Source organism: Crocuta crocuta, unplaced genomic scaffold, assembly GCF_008692635.1.
Source record: "Crocuta crocuta isolate KB4526 unplaced genomic scaffold, BGI_CrCroc_1.0 scaffold271, whole genome shotgun sequence".
In the NCBI taxonomy this organism is placed as follows: Eukaryota; Metazoa; Chordata; class Mammalia; order Carnivora; family Hyaenidae; genus Crocuta; species Crocuta crocuta.
The window spans coordinates 6632743-6655586 of NW_027527824.1; the positions used below are offsets into that span (position 1 = coordinate 6632743).

Genomic DNA, 22844 nt, shown 5'->3' on the forward strand with positions numbered 1-22844 from the left:
TAAAAAACATCCTGTATGTTCAGGCTAGCACATGGGTGATGTACCAATCTTCACTGAAGTGAGTGAACAGTTGCAACTTTGGGTAGACGTACCCATCAATTACAAGATCAGTTGACCTGGGTTTGCTCTAATTTGGTTGCTTGATAGACCCATTGCTTTATTCTTTTTTTTTTTTTAATGTTATTTATTTGAGAGAGAGAGAGACAGCGTGGACAGGGGAGGGTCAGAGAGAGAGGGAGACACAGAATCCAAAGACAGGCTCCAGGCTCTGAGCTGTCAGCACAGAGCCCGACTCAAGGCTCGAACCCAGGAACTGTGAGATCATGACCTGACCCTAAGTTGGACACTCAAGCAACTGAGCCACCCAGGCGCCCCAACCATTGCTTTATTCTTGTATTGTCTCATCACATGCTTAGACACTGCAGATGGGTCAGGATGAGTCAGTGTCAGAAAACCGTCTTGCCTGAAAGTAGTCCGTAATACGTATGGTCTCTGATGTGAAATTTCCAGGTTGACGAAGTGTGTAGCTGTTACCAGAGTTCCATGCTCCTTTCTAATGTGGTTTGACTTTTCTCACTGTTGTCAGTGACAAACTTGTGTACTACCAGTCCACCCTGTTTTCCGTGTTTTCTATACCGAGATGTATAGTTAGTGCAGTGATGAGTCATATGTTTTCAAGAAAAGCTACTATAACCTTTAAGTCTAGATGGGTAGATTGAGCATTTAAAGCTGGAGCTTTGTTACTGCTTCTGCATGACTGTGTGTTCTTACCAAATGAATCACTTTATGAATATGCATGAGCTTATAAACACTACTTTTTAAAAGAAATTTCTGTGTTCTGAAATAAAATTGGTAGTATTTTCCAAGTTTTCTGTGAGAAGATTATTTCCATTAGTCTTAGAAATTCTTTGGAAAAAAAAAATGTGTGTGTGTGTGTGTGTCTATATTTCCCCTTCCCACTCATGCTACATTTTAATGACATCTCTGGTATTTTTTTCTCCATTCTTTTTTCTATCAAGTTTCTTTTCTTTTAATTTTTTTAATGTTTATTCATTTTTTGGAGACAGAGAGCGTAAGCAGGGGAGGAGCAGAGACAGAGGGAGACGGAATCTGAAGCAGGCTCCAGGCTCTGAGCTGTCAGCACAAGTGACTCCATTTGGGGTCTGTTGTTTCTTTTTTCTTTTTTCTTTCTTTCTTTTTTTTTTTAATGTTTGTTTATTTTTGAGAGAGAGAGACAGAGTGTGAGCAGGGGAGGGGAGAGAGAGAGGGAAGACACATTTTCCGAAGCAGGCTCCAGGCTCCGAGCTTTCAGCACAGAGCCCGACGTGGGGCTCAAACTCACAAACTGCGAGATCATGACCTGAGGCGAAGTCGGACTCTTCAACTGACTGAGGCCCTCCATCAAGTCTCTTAATTTCACTGTTTCCTCCTTATCCTTTAGGCAGGTGAAATGGTAACAGCTCATTTGAGACTTCTGAGTTAGGGAGAGCCGGTAGACCCTGGAGCACCCTCTCTATTGTCCACTGAGGCTTGTGGCAGGTGAATAGATAACGTCTATTCAGGGTTTTACTAACGTCTGACTTGTAGGTTAGAGTCCTCATTAGAGTGTATTTACATTTGACCTGGAATTTCAACCCAGTATTGGGAAAAGTTTTGGGAAAGTTTTTTAAGTTTATTTATTTATTAGAGAGAGAGAGAGTGAGAGTGAGCGCATGGGAGAGCATATGTGTGTGAGGGGGAAGGGGCCGAGAGAGAGGGAGAGAGAGAATCCCAAGCAGGCTTTGTGCCGATAGCACAGATGATGCAGGGCTTGATCCCACAAACCATGAGATCATGACCTAAGCCGAAATCAAGTGTCAGACACTTACCTGACTGAGCCACTCAGGTGCCCCTGGAAATTTTTGATTGTTAAAAGTCACCACTGGGGGTGGAGCCTGGGTGCCTCATTTGGTTGAGCGTCCAACTTTGGCTCAGGTCATCATCTCACAGGTTGTGAGTTTGAGCCCCGCAGGCTCACGATCAGCCTGCTTTCAGATCCTCTGCCTCTCCCCCCCACCCCATCTCTCTGCTCCTACCTTGCTTGCACTTTCTTTCTCAAACCTAAATAAACATAAAAAAACCACCGTTGTGTTCTGATCAGTGTGTACACCCTCGAGTTATTACTCAGCCACATTATGGGCTTTTCTTTTAACTTCAGTACATATCAGATCAGAATGATTTCATTTGTGCCTAAACGAGTATTCACAGTATATCATTTTGTAGAATGCCAGTATATCCTTGATGTACAATTCCCTCTTTTGGCTTGCATGGATTGTAAATTCCTTACATTTACTTGTAGTTCATGCAATGTTAAAGATTTTGTTTCTGTTGCCTGGCACCGGTTTGTTTTCCTTGATAAAATGTTATAAAATCCAAATTTGAGGAGTTGATAGGAATGGCTTAGCTCTACTGAACACATAAGTGTCGTGTGAAGTAGTGGAAACAACCTTGGACAGAGAGGCAGTCAGGAAACTCAAGTTCCAGGTCTGGCTGTGCACTGAACTCACCCTTAGTCATCTTGGCTAATAATAACCAAACAATAAAAATAATAGCACCGTATGCAGTGCCCTGAGGTCTACAAAGCACTTTTATAGAAAGTATGTTAGGCAGAGAGATGATTATTCCCATTTTAAGATGAGAGTACTAAATAATAGCACCTTATGCAGTGCCCTGATGTCTACAAAGCACTTTTATAGAAAGTATGTTAGGCAGAGAGATGATTATTCTCATTTTATGATGAGAGTACTAAAGCTCAGAGTAAGAAATTTTCTTAAGGTCATATACCAGGCGAGGGCTAGAACCACGAAGGACTTTATTCCTCTGTGTCCTTTTCAGTTACTCCATGCTGCCTCTCATTTTGCATTTAATTGTGAAATGAGGGGTTGGAGCACATCAGTGATCTTCAAGTCACTTTCACCCAGAGCCCTAGAATTCTGTAGGATAGCCTCCTGGTTTGCTTGTGAATAAGGAGAGAAATGTGGGGAAAGTGGTTTAGACTGGGCACCAGAACCACATATCAGGTACATTTCCAAATGACCTATGGGTCTTTTTCATCCTCTGTTACTATTGCTGGGTGGTTTTGTGTTCTTTAAGTGTGAGGGAGCAAAACGGAGGCGGAATGGCATCTGATACAAACTTATCTTTTTAATTTAATTTTAAGTAATCTCTACACCTAACATGGGACTTGAACTCACAACCCCAAAGTCGCGTCACACACTTTACTGACTGAGCCATCCAGGTGCCTCTATAAGCTTTTTTTTTTTTTTTTTTCTGTGGAGGGATTCCACAGCTTCTTAACAAAAGTTTGAAAATGACTGCATTTTGAAGGCTATGTTGTAGCCTAGGAGTCTGAAAAATACTACATCCTTAACTTAGATAGCATTACCAAATGGGCCCATGGCAACTTTACAGAGATTGCAACCTTATATCAGTTGAGAATTAACTGTTGAACAGGGCACTGTTGAAGCCCTGTTTATCTTCCAAGATAGGCTATTTTTAAAAAATATTTTAATGTTTATTTATTTTTGAGACAGAGAGAGAGCACGAGCTAGGGAGGGGCAGAGAGAAGGGGAGACACAGAATCTGAAACAGTCTCCAGGTCTGAGCTGTCAGTGCAGAGCCCAATGCGGGGCTCGAACCCATAGACCACGAGATCATGACCTGAGCCGAAGTTGGATGCTTAATCGACTGAGACACCCAGGTGCCCCTAAGATAGGCTATTTTATGTGATCAAGTCTCTCTCTGTAGGGAAGGGGCAAGATGTCTGAAATGGGCATGGGTAATTAGGTTTATATAGCCAAATGTGGTAATGCGTAAAAGATTGCTAGTGAGAATCACTGACTTTGGGGTTGCATTGGGTTGTTTTAAAAAATGAACATGTTGGGGTGCCAGGGTGACTCAGTCGAGTGTCTGATTTCAGCTCAGGTCTGTGCTGACAGCTCAGAGCCTGGATCCTGCTTCAGGTTCTGTGTTTCCCCCTCTCTCTTCCCTTCCTCAGCTTGTACGCTGTCTCTCTCAGACATTAAAAAAATGAGCATGTTGTCCTTTACCTTGAGTGTCATGTGTGTTTTCTACAACCTGTAAATTGTTAAACCTGCCATTTCTATCAAGAAGGAGCTAGTGTTTTCTTCTTTATTTGCCTCAGGAGGAAAGGTATTTTTATTAACCCTTGAAACAGATATCCACTTCCGTATTCATTTCTGTCTTTATCTGTTTTATTCTGTGAATAAAATAGACCTGGCCTTTGGCTAAAATATTCTTTTAGTTCCTTGGAGATGAATGTGGTAATTTCCATTTGTAATATTATTTACATTTGTAGCCTTTTACATTCCTCACTTGGCCTCTACAGTCTGATAAGCATTGCACTGACAATTATGACAGATTAATTTGAGCCATGGGGTTATTAATAAAATTTCAATTCATTTCTTCTCTTAATCTGCCTCAGAGGAGAGGTATGAAATATCCATGACTTTTTTGATTGCACCTTTGATGTAAGGTGGTTTTTGTAACTTTGGCTGATGTAGGAGTCAATTTTAGTTGACGTGTTTCTGTGCTCACAGGCACATGTGAATGTCCGCACTGCCCTGAGACCCTCTCCTTTCTACTTACGGGAGGCATGGAAAGCCCATGGCTTTTTGATTCTTCAAGAATTAATTAGTGCACAGAAGTTGGAAACACAGGCTGAAGGAAAAGAGAGCAAGTTTTTTTCCAGCTGGGATTTTTGTCTCATTGTGGTGTGATGTGGGCTTCTCCTGGGTGCTGCCTTACTCAAGTGTTTGGCTATTATCAAATAATTACCTTGCTTATATTTTTTTCAGGTAAAATTTGCCTACTGGGAAATGCACAGATCTAAAGTATATACGGTTCAATGAGATTTGATAAATCCTATAGCTCACACCTGAATCAAGATAGAGAAAATTTATGTCATCCACGCGGTTCTCTTACGTTTTCTTTATAGACGGTCCCCAGGCACATTCACTTGTGTAATAAAAAGATCCTGACATGCCCAAGTACGAATGGATCAGACCTTTTGTTCTGCAGCAGCTGCTAGTCTAAGTAATACAAAGTAAAACTTACTTAAGACGAATTTATTTCCTTTTTATATTGGCAGAAGGTGCTCAAAAGCTACTTCCTTAACTAATTAACAAACTTTTGGAGGATAATTGACAAAGACAATGATAAGCAGAGCAGCTCTGCTACCTTTCGTATAGAGTTTGTCTTAAAACATAGTCTTGTGTGTGTGAAACCGAGAGCAGCTTTCTCTAGTAAAGTGGTAAACAGAGACCTCAAGGAGTCTTTTTTGAGTAGCAAGTCAAAGGCAGTGGGGGCCAGGACCTGACTTGTTTTTGTTTTTGTTTCCCCAGGATACATTCCCCCTATTTGTAAAACATTATTTGCCTCACTGGGCTGCCACGGCCATTGGTTAATGTCTGGAAGATTCCGGGTAAAGAGTGAGGTTGTGTCCATGTTGTTTTACGGAAGAGAAGGAACAAATTTGTACTCAGTGATTGCCCTCTGATAAGCACCAAAGCCTCCCATCCCACCTTCTGATTCCATTTTCCTTTTGCACAAACAGTTCTGGTGGTGCAGTGTTGAGTTTTACAGCACACATGCAGCCTGCTTCCCCATCTTGTGTAGAAACTGCCCGAATGGCCGCAGATGACCCAGGCTCCTCTCAAGGGTGTGTGCTTATGGGAACTGGCCAAGTTGGCTGTTACACTTACTTTTTCTGAACAAACAAATATATAGTTTCATCTGGCTCATGTAGTCAGACCTCTGGTCTGGGAGGTGGTTGTTTCTTTTTGTGTATTTGTGTTTGTTTTAGGCGGTAGGAATTGATGTGGTAGAGGTGGAGCTTGTGTGTGTGTTGGGGGGGAAGGTAGCACTTTGAACTTCTCTTCCCTTTCCAGTAGACATAATATATAGCCTCTCATGGCTCCGTGGTATCAGTGAATACTTGCTCTAGATCCTCTTCTTCTACTAAGGAAAATACAGGGACAGAAAATGATTTTGTTTTGTGGTCCTGATGTCAATTAACAATGATTTCCTTTCCGTTCTTCCATTTATATTACACCTAAGGCTTCTTCTAAAGATGATTACGGGGGCGCCTGGGTGGCTCAGTCGGTTAAGCATCTGACTTCAGCTCAGGTCATGATCTCACAGTCCATGGGCTCAAGTCCTGCATTGGGCTCTGTGCTGACAGCCTGGAGTCCGCTTCAGATTCTGTGTCTCCCTCTCTCTTTGCCCTTTCTCCGCTCACTCTCTGTCTCTGTCTCTCAAAATAAAATAAAGACATAAAAAAAAAAAGATGATTATGATTATTTCCTACCATCAGAGATAATACAGTTTAGGACTAGGTCCGTGGTAGTTGATGAGTAGTGTGCTCTTTCGGAACTGTCCTTTGGTCAGAATTAGCGAATGCTGTTGTATCAGCTGCCATTTTCCCTTAAGGCGCTATTCAGTTTTCATATTCTCTTGAATTTCATCTTTTCTCCTCTTACCCTCTTAGATTTTATGCCAGCTTAGGAGCATCATCTCCTCCTGTACCCTAAGTGAAAGTCAAAGTATGAAGTATGTTCCGTGGTATTTACTCTCCATGCTTGAGTGACCTAAAATAATATGGTGCAGTAGTTTAATAATACCATACCTTTGGTGCTTTACCACGTGTGAAGTGCTTTTACAAACATTGTTTTATTTGAACCTCATGATAAGCTATATAGATAGGTATTTTGTTAGTTTGACGGATGAGAAAACTGAGATTTGGAGAGATTAAGTAATGTGCTCAAGGCCAAGTCACTAACATTGAGACAAGCCCACATTGCCTGCCTCCAAGAACAGTGTGTTTTCATTTATAGGACATAAGAGACACTACTACCTCCTTTCGCTGTAAAAAAGAGACTCAGCCAGTTTCTTTTCTGCTGGGATTCTGACTTAGTCAGGAGGCAAACAGCTTTTGCTTCATATATGACTGCTTCATACTTACAGGTACTTTTTCCCAAAGTAGATCACATCAGTTTAATAGTGTCTTGCCTTAAAAAACAAAACAAAACAAAACACACACAAAAAAAGCCCACTTTCTGTATGTTTTATTGAGAACTATATACTACGCCTGTGCTTAGCACTTTCAAAATCCTGTTTTGTGGGGGGAAGAAAATAGACATAATGAAAAGTACATAATAGGGGCGCCTGGGTGGCTTAGTCGGTTAAGCATCCAACTTTCGCTTAGGTCGTGATCTCGTGGTTCGTGGGTTCGAGCCCCACGTCGGGCTCTGTGCTGACTGCCAGCTCAGAGCCTGGAGCCTGTTTCAGAGTCTGTGACTCCCTTTCTCTCTGACCCTCCCCTGCTCACGCTGTCTCTCTCTCTCTCCTAGAAATAAATAAAATATTTTAAAAAAAGTACATAATAAAATTAATGCACATCTTAATGAATTGTCATAAATACTCAAGTACATGCCATGCAGATCAAGAAATAAAACAATATTTCTGGCACGGCCAGAAGCCAGCTTCTTGTGTACTGCCTCAAGTCATCAAGCTAACTTTTTGATACTCATATCTTTGATTTTTTTTAATGGTTTTGCCTCCTAAATATGCTTCTTTAAACAATATAGTTTGCCTACTTTTTGGCTTTATATAATAGGAATTACACAGTATGAATACTTCTTTCACCAGTTTTGGGTTTTTCCATATTGTTATGTATAGCTACATAGTATTTTCACTGATATCTCGTATTCCATTGCATGAATAGACCACAGTGTATTCTTTCTAGTATTAGTGGGCATTGGGGGTTGTTTACAGTGTATAGCAATTATGCATCTGCCTGTATGCCCACTCCTATATATGTATTCTGGTACGTGTCAGCAATAGTTTCTTTTGGGGATATAGCTTCAGAAATGGAATTATTACTAGGTTGTGGGATTTCTTTATTTTCGATTTTACTAAGCACTGCCCAGCAGTATTCCTAAGGTAGGGTAACAGCATATATTCTCACCAGCAGTATGGGAGTGATCTCATTGCTCCCCATCTCTTTAACACTTGTCAAACTTTAACATTTTTGGCTAGTGTAGTAGGAGTGTAGCATATCTCATTGTGGTTTTAGTTTGCATTTCCCTGGTTAATAATGGGAACACCTCGGGGGGCCTGGGTGGCTCAGTTGGTTAAGCGTCTGATTCTTGATTTCAGCTCAGGTCTTAATCCCAGGTCATGAGTTCAAGCCCCGCATAGGGCTCCATGCTGGGTGTGAAGCCTGCTTAAAAAAAATAATAATAATGGGAACACCTCTAAATGAGTTTATGGGCCATTTGTGATGCCTAAGTCTCTTGCAGATTTTTCACTTGTGTTGTCTTTTTTCTTACTGACTTGTGGTAGTTCTTTAGTAATTTGGACATGAGCCCTTTTTTTGTGTTTGTTACAGATTTTTTTTTTTTTTTGCAGCTTGACATTTACTCTTAATGGTGTCTTTTGACACCATTTGATAAACAAGTTCTTAATTTTAATGTAATGAAATTTTATAGCATTTTCCAGTATGATTAGTGCTTTCTGTGTCTTGTTTATGACATAAAATCATGATGATACAGACTCTAATATTCTAAAAGTCTTCTTGCATTACTTTTAAAACATTTTAAATTTAGATTTCTTAAGAGCAGAAATTATTAGGTCACTTAATATTAGTTGATTAAATGTAATTAGTGAATAAGTATTTACTGTAACTTCAGCTGTGTAGAAGAGTCACTGGAAGGTATAAAGGGATTAAGACATGGCCCTGCCCTAAAATACTCTGCCTTCTATTTGTGTAGGTGAGGCCCTTAGCAATCGGCATCATGTAACAACACTGGACTGAGAATCTAGAGACTTATATTCCATTCCAGAAGGCTGGCTGTGACATTACCTTTGTGACTTTAGGTAAACCCTTTTCCCTCTTAAGGTCTAAGTTTTAGTTTCCCTATAAAATAAGGGGCTTGGCCTAAGTCGGTGGTTCCTGATATTGGTTCTTCAGATTGCCAAGGGTCTGGGTAAATAGCAAGTGGAAGCTTTATTTTTAAAGCTGAGAGAAATTATGCATTTTTAGCCACAAATAGGCTGCACAGCTTAACCAAAATATCAGGTATCTTTGTGGGTTTTTTTTGTTTGTTTTTGTTTTTTTCTTCTTCAAGTATCTTTGTTTTTAAGGGGCTTTGCATATCCTTTCTGTTTGAGAATTGCATTGAACAGAAAGAAGCTCTGATCAACACCAGAAGTCTTCAGTTTTTTAAAAAAAATGTTTATTGGTAGACAGTTTTTATTTAGAGAGAGGGGGACACAGAATTGGAAGTGGGTTCCAGGCCCTGAGCTGTTAGCACAGAGCCCGACGTGGGGCTCGAACCCATGAACCGCGAGATCATGATCTGAGCTGAAGTCGGACCCTCACTGACTGAGCCACCCAGGCTCCCCTAATTTTATTTTTTTAAGTTTATTTATTTATTTTTGAGAGAGAGAGCATGAGCAGGGGTGGGGCAGAGAGAAGAGAGGACAGAGAATCTGAAGCAATCAGATTCGGACAGCAGAGAGCCTGATCTCATAAACTAAGATCATGATCTGAGCTGAAGTCAGATGCCCAACCAACTGAGCCACTCAGGCGCCTCTGTAGGAAGCTTTTAAGTGACTGAGCCACCCAGGCACCCCTTGTAGGAAGTTTTTAAAAGGTGGCCTTCAGATGTCAGCTAAAAGGCCAAAGAATGATAAGCAGGGGTAGAAGGAAGGTGTTAATAAATAATAAACAGTGTCCTTAGTGGTGAAAAAGTTGGGTGCCTACTAGTCTAGTCTAATGACTTTTAAAAGCTTTTCTAATTCCAAAATATGAATTAGAAAATATCTTTCCATTATGAATCAATGGAAAGATAATATTTATTGCTTTGTATCATGAAGTACCCAAATGAGTGATCCGGAAAGCCACCACGACAGGGTTTGTGAGGAAGGACAGAGAACCTGTGGCTGACTGGACTAGTCAGAGGAGGAGGGCTTCCAGGACAAGTTACGATTGAGCTGTGTGATTCTTTTATATGTGGGGAGAGACACTGAGAAGGAACTCCCGACAGAGTGATGAAAGATGGGGACAGTGCAGGTCATTACTGGGCACAGTGAATGAATCAGTTTTGAATTGAAAGGTGATGAAAAGGTAGTTTGAGGTTAGAGCACAGAAGGCCTTCAAACATAAAGCTGAGCACAGACAGCTTTGGAAAAATTAACCATTACAAGTATGGTTGTGTATCGAGGATTCGGGCTTTTCTAGAACTGGAGGCTTTTGGAGAGGCTACGACTTCAGGATGTCCTCCATGCTTTCATATATGGCGCTGGCTGGCCCTGAACAACATTAAAAACATCTTTTTTTAAGTATTGGAGAAATAACCAGTTAGATTGGGGTTTTGTTGACACCTGAGCTACAAAGCAGGAAAGCTTGTTTTATGGTAGCTGTCCAGCTGTCCCTTTCTGAATTTATGTATAGAATAATTCTTTGGTAAATCCCAAGATGCTTCTCTCTATGCTAAAAAAATGGCTCATAAATGGTGTTGAATTCTTTGTGAAACTCACCATTCTCAACAGAATATCTGGTTCTGGGAAAAAAGGATCTTCTCTGTTTAATTTCTGTAGAAAACAACCACTTAGGAGTAGTCCACTCTCGATTATGTGCAACAGTAGAAAGAAATTCCTCTCTGGATGGCATAAAACAATGACTCATCCCAAGCCATCTCTTGGAATTGAGAGTGTAATCATAATACACCCATAAATGCTCATGCATACATGCTGAGGCAGTCCCATTCTGCCTTCCTTTTTATTACCCCCTCTTACCCCATTGTGGTTTAGCCTGACTAATCTATTTGCAGAGCACATCAGCGTTGTTAGTACAAAACTTTTGCAGCCTCAATTTGGGAAGAAAAAAAGAGGTATGGAAATTTCAGATTTCATCTCTGACACTGTTTCTTGAACTACATTAGAGTGTATTGTTAAAAAAACATAGTAACCATTTTTGGTTGACTAATATAATTTAATGAAGTGAGATTATCTACCTTGGGCTGCTTCCACAGAAACAGCCTTTCAACACTTAAAGGAAAAATTAAAGAGTGTAGTGACCTTGGGGACAGAGTATGGGAGCATGGACGGCATAGGATTGAATAAGCTGACAGGAGAGAGGAATCCCACGCCAAGCAGAGACAGCCCTGGTGATGTCATAGGCAAGGACTGGGAAGAGGGGGTTGTAGGTGGAGAAAAGAGAAAAGTGCGTAGGGCTTGCACGCCTCACCCTCCGTACCCTTGAGAACACGATGGCCTAGCCCTCTTGTCTGGTTTATCAGCTCTCTCCTTCAGAGGCCTGTCACAGCTTTTATCCCAGGACTGGAAACGTTGGGCCTGTCTGCCCATCCCACTCATCCTTCCACAGACAAGAGTTTCCAGAACCTTCTGTAATGATGCTGAGTGTCCCATAGGCATTTGGAAAGGGGAAGGGGAAAGAGTAACTTCTGAGTGCAGGGGAGCCTTTGCTTTGCTGTACTTCCTTTTCTTCTGCCACTCTTCTTCAAAATGGTGGGGGGTGTTGTGAGGAAGACGGGGGAAGCCTGTCTCAGGGAGGCTTTTTTGGAGACTGGGCAGCCACATCAGCCTCTCAGGGGATAAATTGATAATAGTATTACTTTAAGTTTTTCATAACTTTATATGCTTTTTCCCAAATCCATCTTCAGGATATGAGCTTCAGAGGTATAGTTTTGTGGGATTGGTCAATGCTGATCTAGAAGTCGAGCGGCCAACAGAAATGGTACCATATCAGCATTAAAACAAAATCACTGAAGAAAATGTTCTCGAGGAGTAATTAAACACCCAGTTGGATGAAGATTTAGACCAAAGAGAAAATTTTTAGGACAATAAGGAGTAAATTATTATTAATTTAAAAAGTTTTAATGTTAAATTTTGAGATAGCGAGAGAGTGTGTGAGAGAGAGAGACAGAATGTGAACGAGGGAGGAGGAAAGAGAGACAGACAGACAGACAGAATCTGAAGCAGGCTCCAGGCTCTGAGCTGTCAGCACAGAGCCTGACACGGGGCTCAAACTCATGAACCATGAAATCACTACCTGAGACAAAGTCGGCCACTTAACTGACTGAGCCACCAGGCGCTCCAGTAGTAAATGATAAAGTGGCGATCTCTAAAAGATTTTGGTACAGATGTTAGAGCATGCTAAAAAGTATACTTAGATTGACGGCCTATAGAGCAACTGGGACTATTATCATGTTTATGAAATGGTACATTTTAAACAATAAATCTCAACTTTGTGCACCATAGGTTCTTAAAAATATGAACTGATATCTTTGTTTTCTTGCCTTTAGTCACTCTGATTTTGGAATAATGTATTTCTGGGTTGTGGTCTTGGTAGCATTGCAGATTTACAACATGTTTAAGGGGTGTAATTTCAACAAATATAAGGTTATCTGTAATTTAGTTTTCTAGTTTAGAAACCATAACTATTTGCCAGGTTTTGTGTGTGTGTGCGTGTGTGTGTGTGTGTGTGTGTGTGTGTGTGTTTATTTAACCCTTGCCAACAAGATTTTGAATAATTCTGGAATTTGAGATGAACATATTTGTTATAAAGAAACCAGTGTCATTTTCTGCAAGAAGAGTGTTTCTTTTTAATGTATGTAAATATACATATATGTATTTAACTGAATTCAAGTTGTTTTTGACTTCTCTCTATTAGAGAATTTGAGTTGATTTTTTTTTTTTATAGTTTTGCTCTTTCCTCCTGTGTTTCTATATTAACAGAGTTTGCAAGGTTATAATAGAAAAAGCAAAGAGTTTGGAGTCAGAAAGTACTAGGTTCAGAATTCTAGCTTGATGGTAGCTAGGCAAATTACTTAAACTTTGTGAGCCTCAGAATCTTCCACCTGTAAAATGGGATAATATCACTCATCTCTTGGGTTTTTATATGGATTAAACCAGGGGGAAAAAAAAGCACCCAGCAAAAAATGTTAGTTTATTTCTCATTTGGCAGTCTTTTAATCTTAAAGGTCAAATTTTCCACTTGTTTTAGAATAAATCTAAATTTTATGGTTATATTTCCATATTTTTCTTCAAAGTCAGACTTTTTATGTGTCTTCCTCCCAATTTTTAAAACTGGGGTTTCTACCTACTACTCTGTTTCTTTCTAACCTATGTTTTCTGTAAGTGATGTATTAGTTATTGAAGTATTGAAAGGAAAATGGTGTGCATTTTTTAGTGGGGAGCATCGAACAACTTAACAAAATGGTTAACTCACATTTTAAACTCTTAGAGTATGACTAATGTCCAATTAAAAAAAAGTTATCTAAGTCTAAAAATTATTGTAAATACACCATAAGATAATTGTGGGCGCAGGGGGTGGTGGGTAATAGGATCCCCTCCACACAAGTGCTTGTGATTGAATGTACATGGGCATAGGCACCTATGGACATTTTCCCCCCAGCCCCCCAATATTCAGTATAGATCTGTTGATTTGAATTGATGAGGAATCGGAGAAGGGTTTTGGTAAAGAGAAAGCAAACAGGCTTATGTTAAAATGTAAGGGTTTTTTAAAATGTTTATTTTTGAGAGAGATAGAATGTGAGCAGGGGAGGGGCAGAGAGAGAGAGAGAGAGACAAACACATAATCCAAGGGGCTTAAATCCACCAACTGCAAGATCATGACTTGAGCCTAAGTCGGATGCTTAACTGACTGAACCACCCAGATGCCTCTAAATTCTAAGGTTTATAATAGACATTAATACACCAAATTATTATTTTTCATCCTTTTCCTTTCAGTAGGAAGCTATTGCTGGAATAGAGCATGTGACCAAGGGAAATACTGTGGGATTGATTGGATGCTAGTGACTTGTGGATGAGAATCCAATCTGGAAGCTTAGGTCCCTAGTTCTGGGATTTTTCTTTCTGTGAATTCACTGGGCTGCTCTGTTGGTGGTGGCTATAGTAGGACCACTTTCAGAGTAGTTCATTTGACTTTATGGTAATTGTGTGACATTTCATAATTAGGTTAATCTGAGACAAGGACTTTTCTGTCCAAGTTGCTGTTTTCATTCTGCGAGGAAAGTAGAACAGAATGCAGACTCTCCATTTTTCTTACGCAGCCCCTAGGTAAGTGTGGGCCTAAGAGAGCCTGAACAGAAATGCTTGTGTCTGCAACAACAGCACCCCCTCTCCCACCCCCACTGCTGGACATTTAACCATTTCACACTGTGAAGCTTTTAAGCTTCTTCCAGCTCTGTTGTCCTTTACTACTTCCCACTTTCACACTTTCCTCCTCCATCATTTAATATAAAGAGCCTTTGTCTTGAGTATACTTTGAGGGCAGTGCCTTGGGGAGACTGAGTGAATCCTGGCTCAAGGTTGACCACAATACTTGGTCATCAACTTTACCTGGCTTCTGCTTTTGACTAGAAATGAAATCTCTGTCCATCTAAGGATCAAAGCTAGAAGGAAGCATCTACTGAACCTTTGTAACAAACTTCACTTAACACAGTTCCATTAGTTTCATGTCCTGGTGATTTTACCTTTTAGATTGTATTTTTATGGATGCTAATCCAGTTGTGCCATAGACCTAGCAGGGGCTCTGGACTCTAACTCATTTGTCCTCTGCTGTCTCCTAAGTGAAGGTAAATAGCTAACTGCTTCAGCTGCTCCTAGTTCCCGGAACACAGTATTTATTCATAATCAGCCTACTTTTGCTCCCCTTCCTTCCCCTACCTCTGCTTTACTGTGGCGTCATGATTCTTTCTTGCTGGATTCATTTCATTACCCCAATGCCTTGTCTTGGCACCAGGGTGGAGATTCATGAGTTCACCAATGACTACAGTGGTATTGATTTCAGCAGGTACATTTTCCTTTGCTTGAATGGAGTGTGTAATATGCCAGAGGATTGTGATACTTTAGATTATCAAAAGCAGCAAAAAATAGCAACATAAATCATATTCGAGGGGTATGCCATCTAAAATAGACCCTCTTACTTAACATTCTGAGTCAGTAAAGTCAGTGTCGATGTTATTATCCCCGTTTTAGCAGTGACTAAGTGGTTAAACCTGAAGTCCCAGGGTAAGTAAGTGACATGGCTGGGTTCAGACCCAGGAGCGTTGGACTTCCAGATCTATGCATGGACCTCTGTTGAGTCTGTGGGATGGACCTGGCGAACCAGCCACAGTCTGTTTCTAAAAAACATCCCAGTTCTGGCCTCTGTCTTGTGTGATTTAGGATTCCATCTTGAACCACTTGGGGCATTGCTTTCCCATTTACAAGTTATAATACTGATTAATATAATATTATATATAACATAATGTATATATATATAATAATATAATTTAATATTGGTGGTAGTTCTTGTAGCAGAATTAGGGCCTGTGGTGCGATGAGCATTCATAGTTTGAAAATGAGTCTCTTCCATTATTAAGTTAAGGATCACTGTATTTGAGAATTGGTAAACCAGTGGAAAACTAGAAAGCACATTTTACAGATGATGGTAAGACTATTGTAGAAACATTAAATTTCTATAAATGGAAATAGTGGAGGGATCCTAGAAAAATATTAGTGAAAGAAAGTACATTCTTTTCAGTTTATTTATAATCTTAAGTATATAGAAAGGTTGTTGGGGTTATTCTTTGAAATATTTTCAGAGGTATGTTTGTCCGGGAATGGTCTAGGTGTGATTATTCCTAAAAAATAAAAAGAATAGAACTACCTCCCAAAGTTCCTTAACTGTGGTTCAATTCCTGTGTGACAGACCAGTTATATAGACAGGAATGTGATAACATTTAAAAACAGTGTAAACTTCATCTCACACTAACTTCAGCATTTATTCTGAATTAAGGAGGTTGTCTAGCTTCTTCTGAATATTTCTCGTTTCTTCCTCTTGTCTTGAGAGAGCCACACCTCATTTGCACTAAGCATGGTTCTTGTGCTTCTGTGAAATTGATACTTCACCCTGTCTGTGCTTGCTTTCTTTGAGGGAAGAGTGACTTCATGAGATTTCCAAGTTACTGATTTAATGGGACTGGAAAATAGGATCTTTAAGCCAGTTTAAGTAACAACAAATGGCCATATGGCAAGGATGGTAGTCATTTTCATTGTATTTTTTTTCTTGTAAATTTGGGCCTTTTCACTGGATACTTGCATCCTATTTTAAAGGGCATTTTAATTTGAAGCCTGCTTCATTATATGGCTTGGGAAAAGTTGCAGTTTCTCTGGGACACCAGTATTGGCTCATGGTTAGTATGTAGAGGGTTGCATTCGGTATAGTTGGGCTGTGGCCACGGCTGCCATTCTGAAAATTTCCACTTTTAAAGGAGAGGTTGCTAAGAGGAGCAGGCATCTCCCTGCGTTGAGCTAAAAAGTCTGTATGATGAAGACTCAAGAACTGGACACAGTTTTTGGAGTGCGTTGGGATTTCGAAATGATCTTGTTTATTGCAGCATTCCATATTTTTTGGCCAGGGAACATATCAATGAAGGAAAGGCAAATAGAGCGGAGGAAAGTAAGAGAGAAGAAAATGTGGATGTATATAATAGTGTGTAAGTTTTTTGTTTTAATGAGGAAATCCTGTTTTCGGCTTCATTCTTGAAATTAAAATTGGGTCAGTAGCCTGGCAGCAGAACAGAACTCTACTCTTGCTAACTTTTTGATCATGGTAGCCAGGTATATAGCCCAAATCGAGATTTTACTCGATTTGGGTGGATTACAGCACTCACTGAATCCTGTATGGAAATCTCTTAAGAGGTTTGGCCTGTTTGGGTCAAAATTGAGGCTCCAGTACAGTGTCTTTGGAAGATGGAAATATTGTGATATCTATTGTGTGCATTGCTTTTCTGATGATGTCTTTTTCTTGTTTGCTTTGCTACTTATGCATAGACTCTGGAGTTAGACTGAACTCAAGTTCTAGATCCATCATTTACTAGCTATGTGACCTCAGGTGGGTTATTTAACCTCTGTCTTCTTAAATTTCCTTATCTGTAAAAGGGTGCTAAGAATTGCACCCACCTTTGGAGTTATTAAGAGGATTAAAGGAGATAATGCACCTAAGTGCTTAATAGAGTGCTTGGCACATAAGCTTTTAATAAATGTTAGCGATTAGTATTTTTTATGTGTCCCGGGTGCTTCAACCTTTGTTTTTAAATTCTGGGTATTATATAGTAAAAAAGGAGAAGAAATTGTTGTACAATATTCTAAAAGCTGATCTCAGTGATATAGTAGGAAAGATGTTGGATTGGGATCTAACAGTTTTGGGTTCTAATCCTGATTTTTAACTGGTTACATGAGACTGGGCAACTCTTTGAGTTTCCTTCCCAGTGGAATTGTGGTAGCTGTCCTAGATGTGTCCAACATGCCTTCCAATGCCCAAGTCTTAGGACATTAAGTTTAATTAGAAGTCTGGTTTGGGACCTCTTTGTTATCTCATAGTCTGTGATCTTGTTTCCCTTCTCTTTGACCAGGAGGAATTGGACCAGAGTTGATGGAAGGTGGGATGAGGAGAGGAGCTAAGAGTTTCACTGGTTGGAATAAGGTTATTGCCAGGTGGGAAGAAGTACTCTTGTGATTCTGTGGCTGTTTAAACCTTGTTAAGATTAGAAGGAAAGAATTGAGTCAGGTCTTAAATTAATAGTATTATTCTGTTATTTCCTCCTTCCACCTTTATTCTTATATTTTGTCAGAATTGATAGCAAAATGCATTTACCCAAGGGTTGTCAGGGTTTCTGTTTGTATAGTCCAAACAATATTGTTAGTTACTTTGATCAGCATATGCCCCTAAGGGTATATTCAGTGAATTTACCTGTCCAAGCTTAATTAAGGACAAGTCACAGGTTTAATATATATAGGGTTACACTTTGTCCATTTGGTTTCTAATCAGTGGATGGTAGGATGTCACTTGGAGAGGATTTTGAATATTTGCAATTTCTGCAGTAGCACTTTGCTGTTTAGTAAGTATTGTGATTTCTTACTTCTTTTGGTTTTCTTTCTCCACAATTTCTGTATATGCCCAGATGAAGGCAATAGCACATGGATAATCAAAGTATACCCTTTTAGGCATTTGTTGCTAACGTGTAGTTTTCAGCAATGCTTGGCAACTGAAATGGGAATCCACCTGTATTCTTCTTTTATAGATTAGTCTGTTAATAAGTAGTTTGCTCTGCCTTTCAGTTCTCAGCTTGAGTTGTTTCTTTTTTGTTTGTGGAATTCGTAACCCTCTTTGATATCCACCCTATGTAAAGCAAATATAATAGCTGCAGGAGCAAAATCAAAGTAATAGTAATAATTGCTTTTGTTTATAGAGTGCTCACCGTGTACCTGGCATTGTGTTGAATATATTATTTTATGAAATCCCAAGAACCCTATGAGCTAGGGACTTTTGTCCTCTCTATATTACATTAGAAGAAATTGTGATTAAAGATGTTAAACAAATTATACAAAGTGCAAGACTAGTGGTAAGTCATGGAGCTTGATTTCCAAGCCAGATCTGTCTGAGTCAAGGCCTTCTTTCATGTTGTCCTTCACTGAAGACTCATTGAACAGAAATGAGTGAGTTCTGGGCACATGCCACATGGTCAATTCTATATAAATCCAGTCAGATTCTGAGTAGTGTCCACCTGGTAGAGTCCATGTGAATTTCTCCTCATCGCAAGAGATTTAATGTAGCAAAAATCAATATCATAGGAAAGGAGTTGTTAATGCGCTGTGCAGACTGACCTTTTTGGCGAGTTGTTGTTGGTTATTGCTCTAGCAACTACTACAAAGGCAGCATTTACTTGACAAGCCGTGTATGCTTAAGGCAGAACACTGCCGGCTTTTCATGCTGGCAAATCCGTACTTTACCAGTACTGGCTACCTGGGAAGAATGTGAGCAAGCTGGAGTTTAGAACAGGAAAAACACCACTTCCACCTCATTTCACAGTAGAGTTCATTTAGGGATACAGACTTTTTGGTGGCAGTAACTGTTACTTTCTGCTTGTTATTTCTGATACTTGCATAATGCTAACCTGGTAGATACTGTCAGATGACAGGCCTTCCTCCTACATGTTCCTCATGAAGGAACTGCTAGTGACAAGCATTTTATTATACTAGGATTGTACTTAATACTGCTTTAGCTTAAAGTGTATTTATTATGAAGCCAATATTGTGAAATGTTCTTTTTTCCTCTTGTTCTTCCTGAATGTGGTGTTTTTTTCTTCAGTAATGGGCTAAGATGCAAGTGTGTTGTGAAGGAGAATTTCTTGCCCAGATAGACCCCCGTGAAAGTACCTTGTGTAAATAGAATCCACTTCTGCTTGCGAAAATGATCTAAGATAGATGCTATCTTCTTTTCTTTGGAGACGAATACTTTATCCTAATATTTGGCCACTTACGATCAGTCTGCTGCAGAAGCCTTTAAACAGTGGGAAAGGGAATTTAGGGTAGATGTAAAGACAGGTTTGGAAGAAGCATGGTAAGTTCAAGAAAGTGGAAATGGTTTCCTAAGGCCCAAGCACACGTAGCAGTGAGGAGGAGGCAGGGGGCGAGGAAGGAGGGGCTGTGGGGACCGGACACCAGAGGAGCTTTGTAGTTGATGCTAAGGAGTGTGGATGTGTTCCTGCAGATAATGGGGAAACTTCTAACACCTTTTTGTTTTTGTTTTTGTTTTGTTTGTTTTTTTGAGAGAGAAAGTGAGCAAGGGGCAGAGACATAGGGGGAGAGAGAGAAGTGGGTTCCTGACGCGGAGCTTGTGCTTGCCAGGAATGGGGCTCATGCTCACCACCCGATGTGGGGCTCATGCTCACCTGGAGTGGGGCTCGTGCTCACCCAATGTGGGGCTTAAACTCCCAAACTCTGAGACCATGACCTGAACTGAAATCAGATGCTTAATGCTTGAGCCATGCAGGTGCCCTCTAATATCTTTTAAGAAGAGGACACTTGGACTCAAATTTGCATTTATGGAATTCTTGTAGCAAAATGGAGTGCGGATTGAAGGTAGAGAGACTGTTTATTCGTTAGGAGAGACACTCATTTTTAGGAGACTTTTGTTATTATTCAAGCAGGAAATAATGACCTGAATTAAGGAACTGTTCTAGGCCTGCAGAAAAGGGTGCCCTTTATTCATTCATTATTTGAGAAGTGTTTATTAAGTTCCTGTTACATGTCTGACACAAGATTAGTTATATATTGGGTTAACAAGGTGAACAAGATATAGTTACTGCCTCCAGGGAACTTATAATCTAGTGGGAGATTGGGCAAACAACAGGCAGTTACAAAGGCCAAGTGCTACACCAGGGCATTTATGATAGCACGCAGACCCTANGGGTGTTGGAAAGACAGCGGCCTCTGTTGAGGAAATAGTATCTGCAAATGGGTAGAGCAGGTGAGAGAAAAACCCTGGTCTGTTTAGGGCCATGCAAATCCGTAAAAGTGTGGTGGGATTCTGGAGAGCAGGGAATTGTGGGGAGAAAAGAGGCCAGGGGAATTAAACAGTCACCTGGTAACCTACATGAAAAGAGTTTGTCTAAAAACACATGAACTGTTTTAAGCCAGAAAGTGTCATGATCAAATTAGACCTTTAACAAAAATCCTTCTGGCTAATGTAGGGCGGATGGGAAGGGAGGTGGGGGTCGGGGTGGGGATGGGGGAATAGGGTCAATAATAAAAGAGGTACCAGAGAAGTAGGAGAGGGTTTGTTGGAAGCAGAAGGAAGAGTTGAAAGAAGGGAGTGGTCAGTTCTGGAAAATACTGCTGGGAAGTCATTGAGATGGAGACTGAGAAGTATCTATCAGTGGGTCAGTTGGTGACCTTAGAGGGAGGAGTTTGAGTCGAGTCATAGGGTGGGAGGCCAAAACGAGGGGATTGAGGAGTGTTAGGCAAATAGGTAGCACTAGTGATTAAAGACTACTTGTCATAGGAACTTGGCCATGATAAGATAAGGAGCAATTGCTAGAAAAGGGAAGGAGAAAGGGGTCAAGTGATGGAAGGTTCTAATGGGGTTGAAGAGTATTTGCTGATGTGGTTCTACAAGGCAATGAGGACAATGAGCAATGGGGGAGAGGTGGGGAAATTCACATTATTATACATGCTTGTTAGTTGTTTCTCATAATTTTGCAGGACAAGTATTATGATTGTTGGGAATTGGAAAAAATCTGTCTAGCTAATGTGATATAGTACTTCAGGATTTCAAGACTTGAATAGCTATGGATTATGACTAATCTGGGAGAAGAGATAAAGGTCCTTGGCAGTAACATCTCAATAATGGGAAGATGGCTAGAAGGATGGTTGTAACTAGGATGGAGAAGACTGAGCCAGTGCCAAATTATTCTTCATACATTGAAAGGTGACCTAGAGATGAAATAGAACATTGACTTAGAGACTCTTATGGTTGAGTGACACGAACTTCCGAGGAGAGGAAGTTTTCCCCCACCCATCAGAAGGTGGGAGGAACTTTGGGGAGAGAGAACAATGATCCCAGATTCTAGTTCCTATATATGAGGAGAATTTGCCAAGAAAGTAGACTTTTTTAACTGAGCTCCTTTGCTGAGAGATCAGTGAGTAGTTTTATGAATAGGTTCAGACTGTGATTTTTTTGTGGAGAAGATTACTGTCAGTTTTTTTCGTATGAAGGCATTTGGAAAACTGCTACTAAGCAACCTGTTGTCATTTTTGAATGCTACTGTAATCTGGTGTCAACAAGTAATGATCTCATTGGGCCAGTTCTCTCCCCTCCAGCTATGCTGGCATAATTAAGTACATTAGTAGTCTTTGAAAAATACATTCATCACAAAGCAGGTAATCACTCTGGGGCTGGCCTTGGCCTTGTCTGAATGAGTCTGACAAGTTAGCGAAAACGTTGAGCCCGAAAGCTACTCCGTAGGTTCGGGCAAAGTAACAAGAGATGAATCAGCTGTAATTTAATGGGATCTGATATTACTTTTATAAGATAGATCACCTTAATAGGATGCTTGTCATTAATGTTTTAGTAATCTGACAGCATTAAAGAGAGTTGATAGTCCCTGTTTTATTATTTCTTGGCTCCATGATAGAACTATGCATTAAAATGCACTTAAGATTTTAAAAGGGATGTCTGAGAAAGTAGTTAACAAACAAACCAATCCCAGGTGAGTTGATCTGACTTATGAATTCCAAACAATGTGTAGCCAATGGCAGACAGATTTCATTCTTCCAGCTTTTGTCAGCTCTCCTGCGTATACCTTTCATTTCGGAGCCCAGTAACGCAGGTGTCGTCTTGCCAACCTTAGGTTTGAGGAAGTACTTTCCAAGACAGGAATAGCAGGGGAATTTTAATTTTATGCCGTACTTTCCCTTTTTATATAAGCCTGCTAAAATTTGGAGGTTGAGCAAGAGGCTTTTGAGCTAAAAACGAACTGATAGGAATTTTTAGCAGCAATGAAAAAAGCTTACAATTATGCAGTGTACATACCATATATATACGTGTGTATATATGTGTGTGTGTGTATATATATCACCCAGTGTCAATTATGTAACGTCAATTATGATGTCATTCTTTTTTACTTGCCCAAATGGCAAAGTTTTATTTGGAAAAAGCCCTTACCCAGTGTTGCTGTGGGGTGAGGGGCTAGATAGACACAACTTGAGGAGTATCTTAAAAGTGCATATTCGTTGACTTAGCAGTTTTGGTTTTAGGAGTTTGTCTTATAGAAATGAGCATAGGTCACAAGAATGTAGCCATAAGAATATTTACCATTGTTGTTGAGAAAAGCAAATACAAACACCCAACCCCCTACTCCTCCAAACCCTAAACCTCTAATCCTGAAAGATCAATTTTATTTTTCTGT

At 40.1% G+C, this 22844-nt stretch overlaps 1 protein-coding gene across 10 annotated transcripts in view; it reads left to right on the forward strand.

Annotated features, from left to right (window-relative positions):
• SIK3 (SIK family kinase 3) overlaps positions 1-22844 on the forward strand; it is a 243066-nt gene that overhangs the window by 68135 nt on the left and 152087 nt on the right. Inside the window, exon 1 of one of the 10 annotated variants that reach the window (XM_077777548.1) lies at positions 8920-8937. The exons of the other annotated variants lie outside the window; for them this stretch is intronic. The gene's annotated coding sequence lies outside the window, so the exon portion shown is untranslated. Of the gene's footprint in view, positions 1-8919; positions 8938-22844 lie in introns of those variants that run through there. 10 annotated transcript variants of the gene reach the window in all.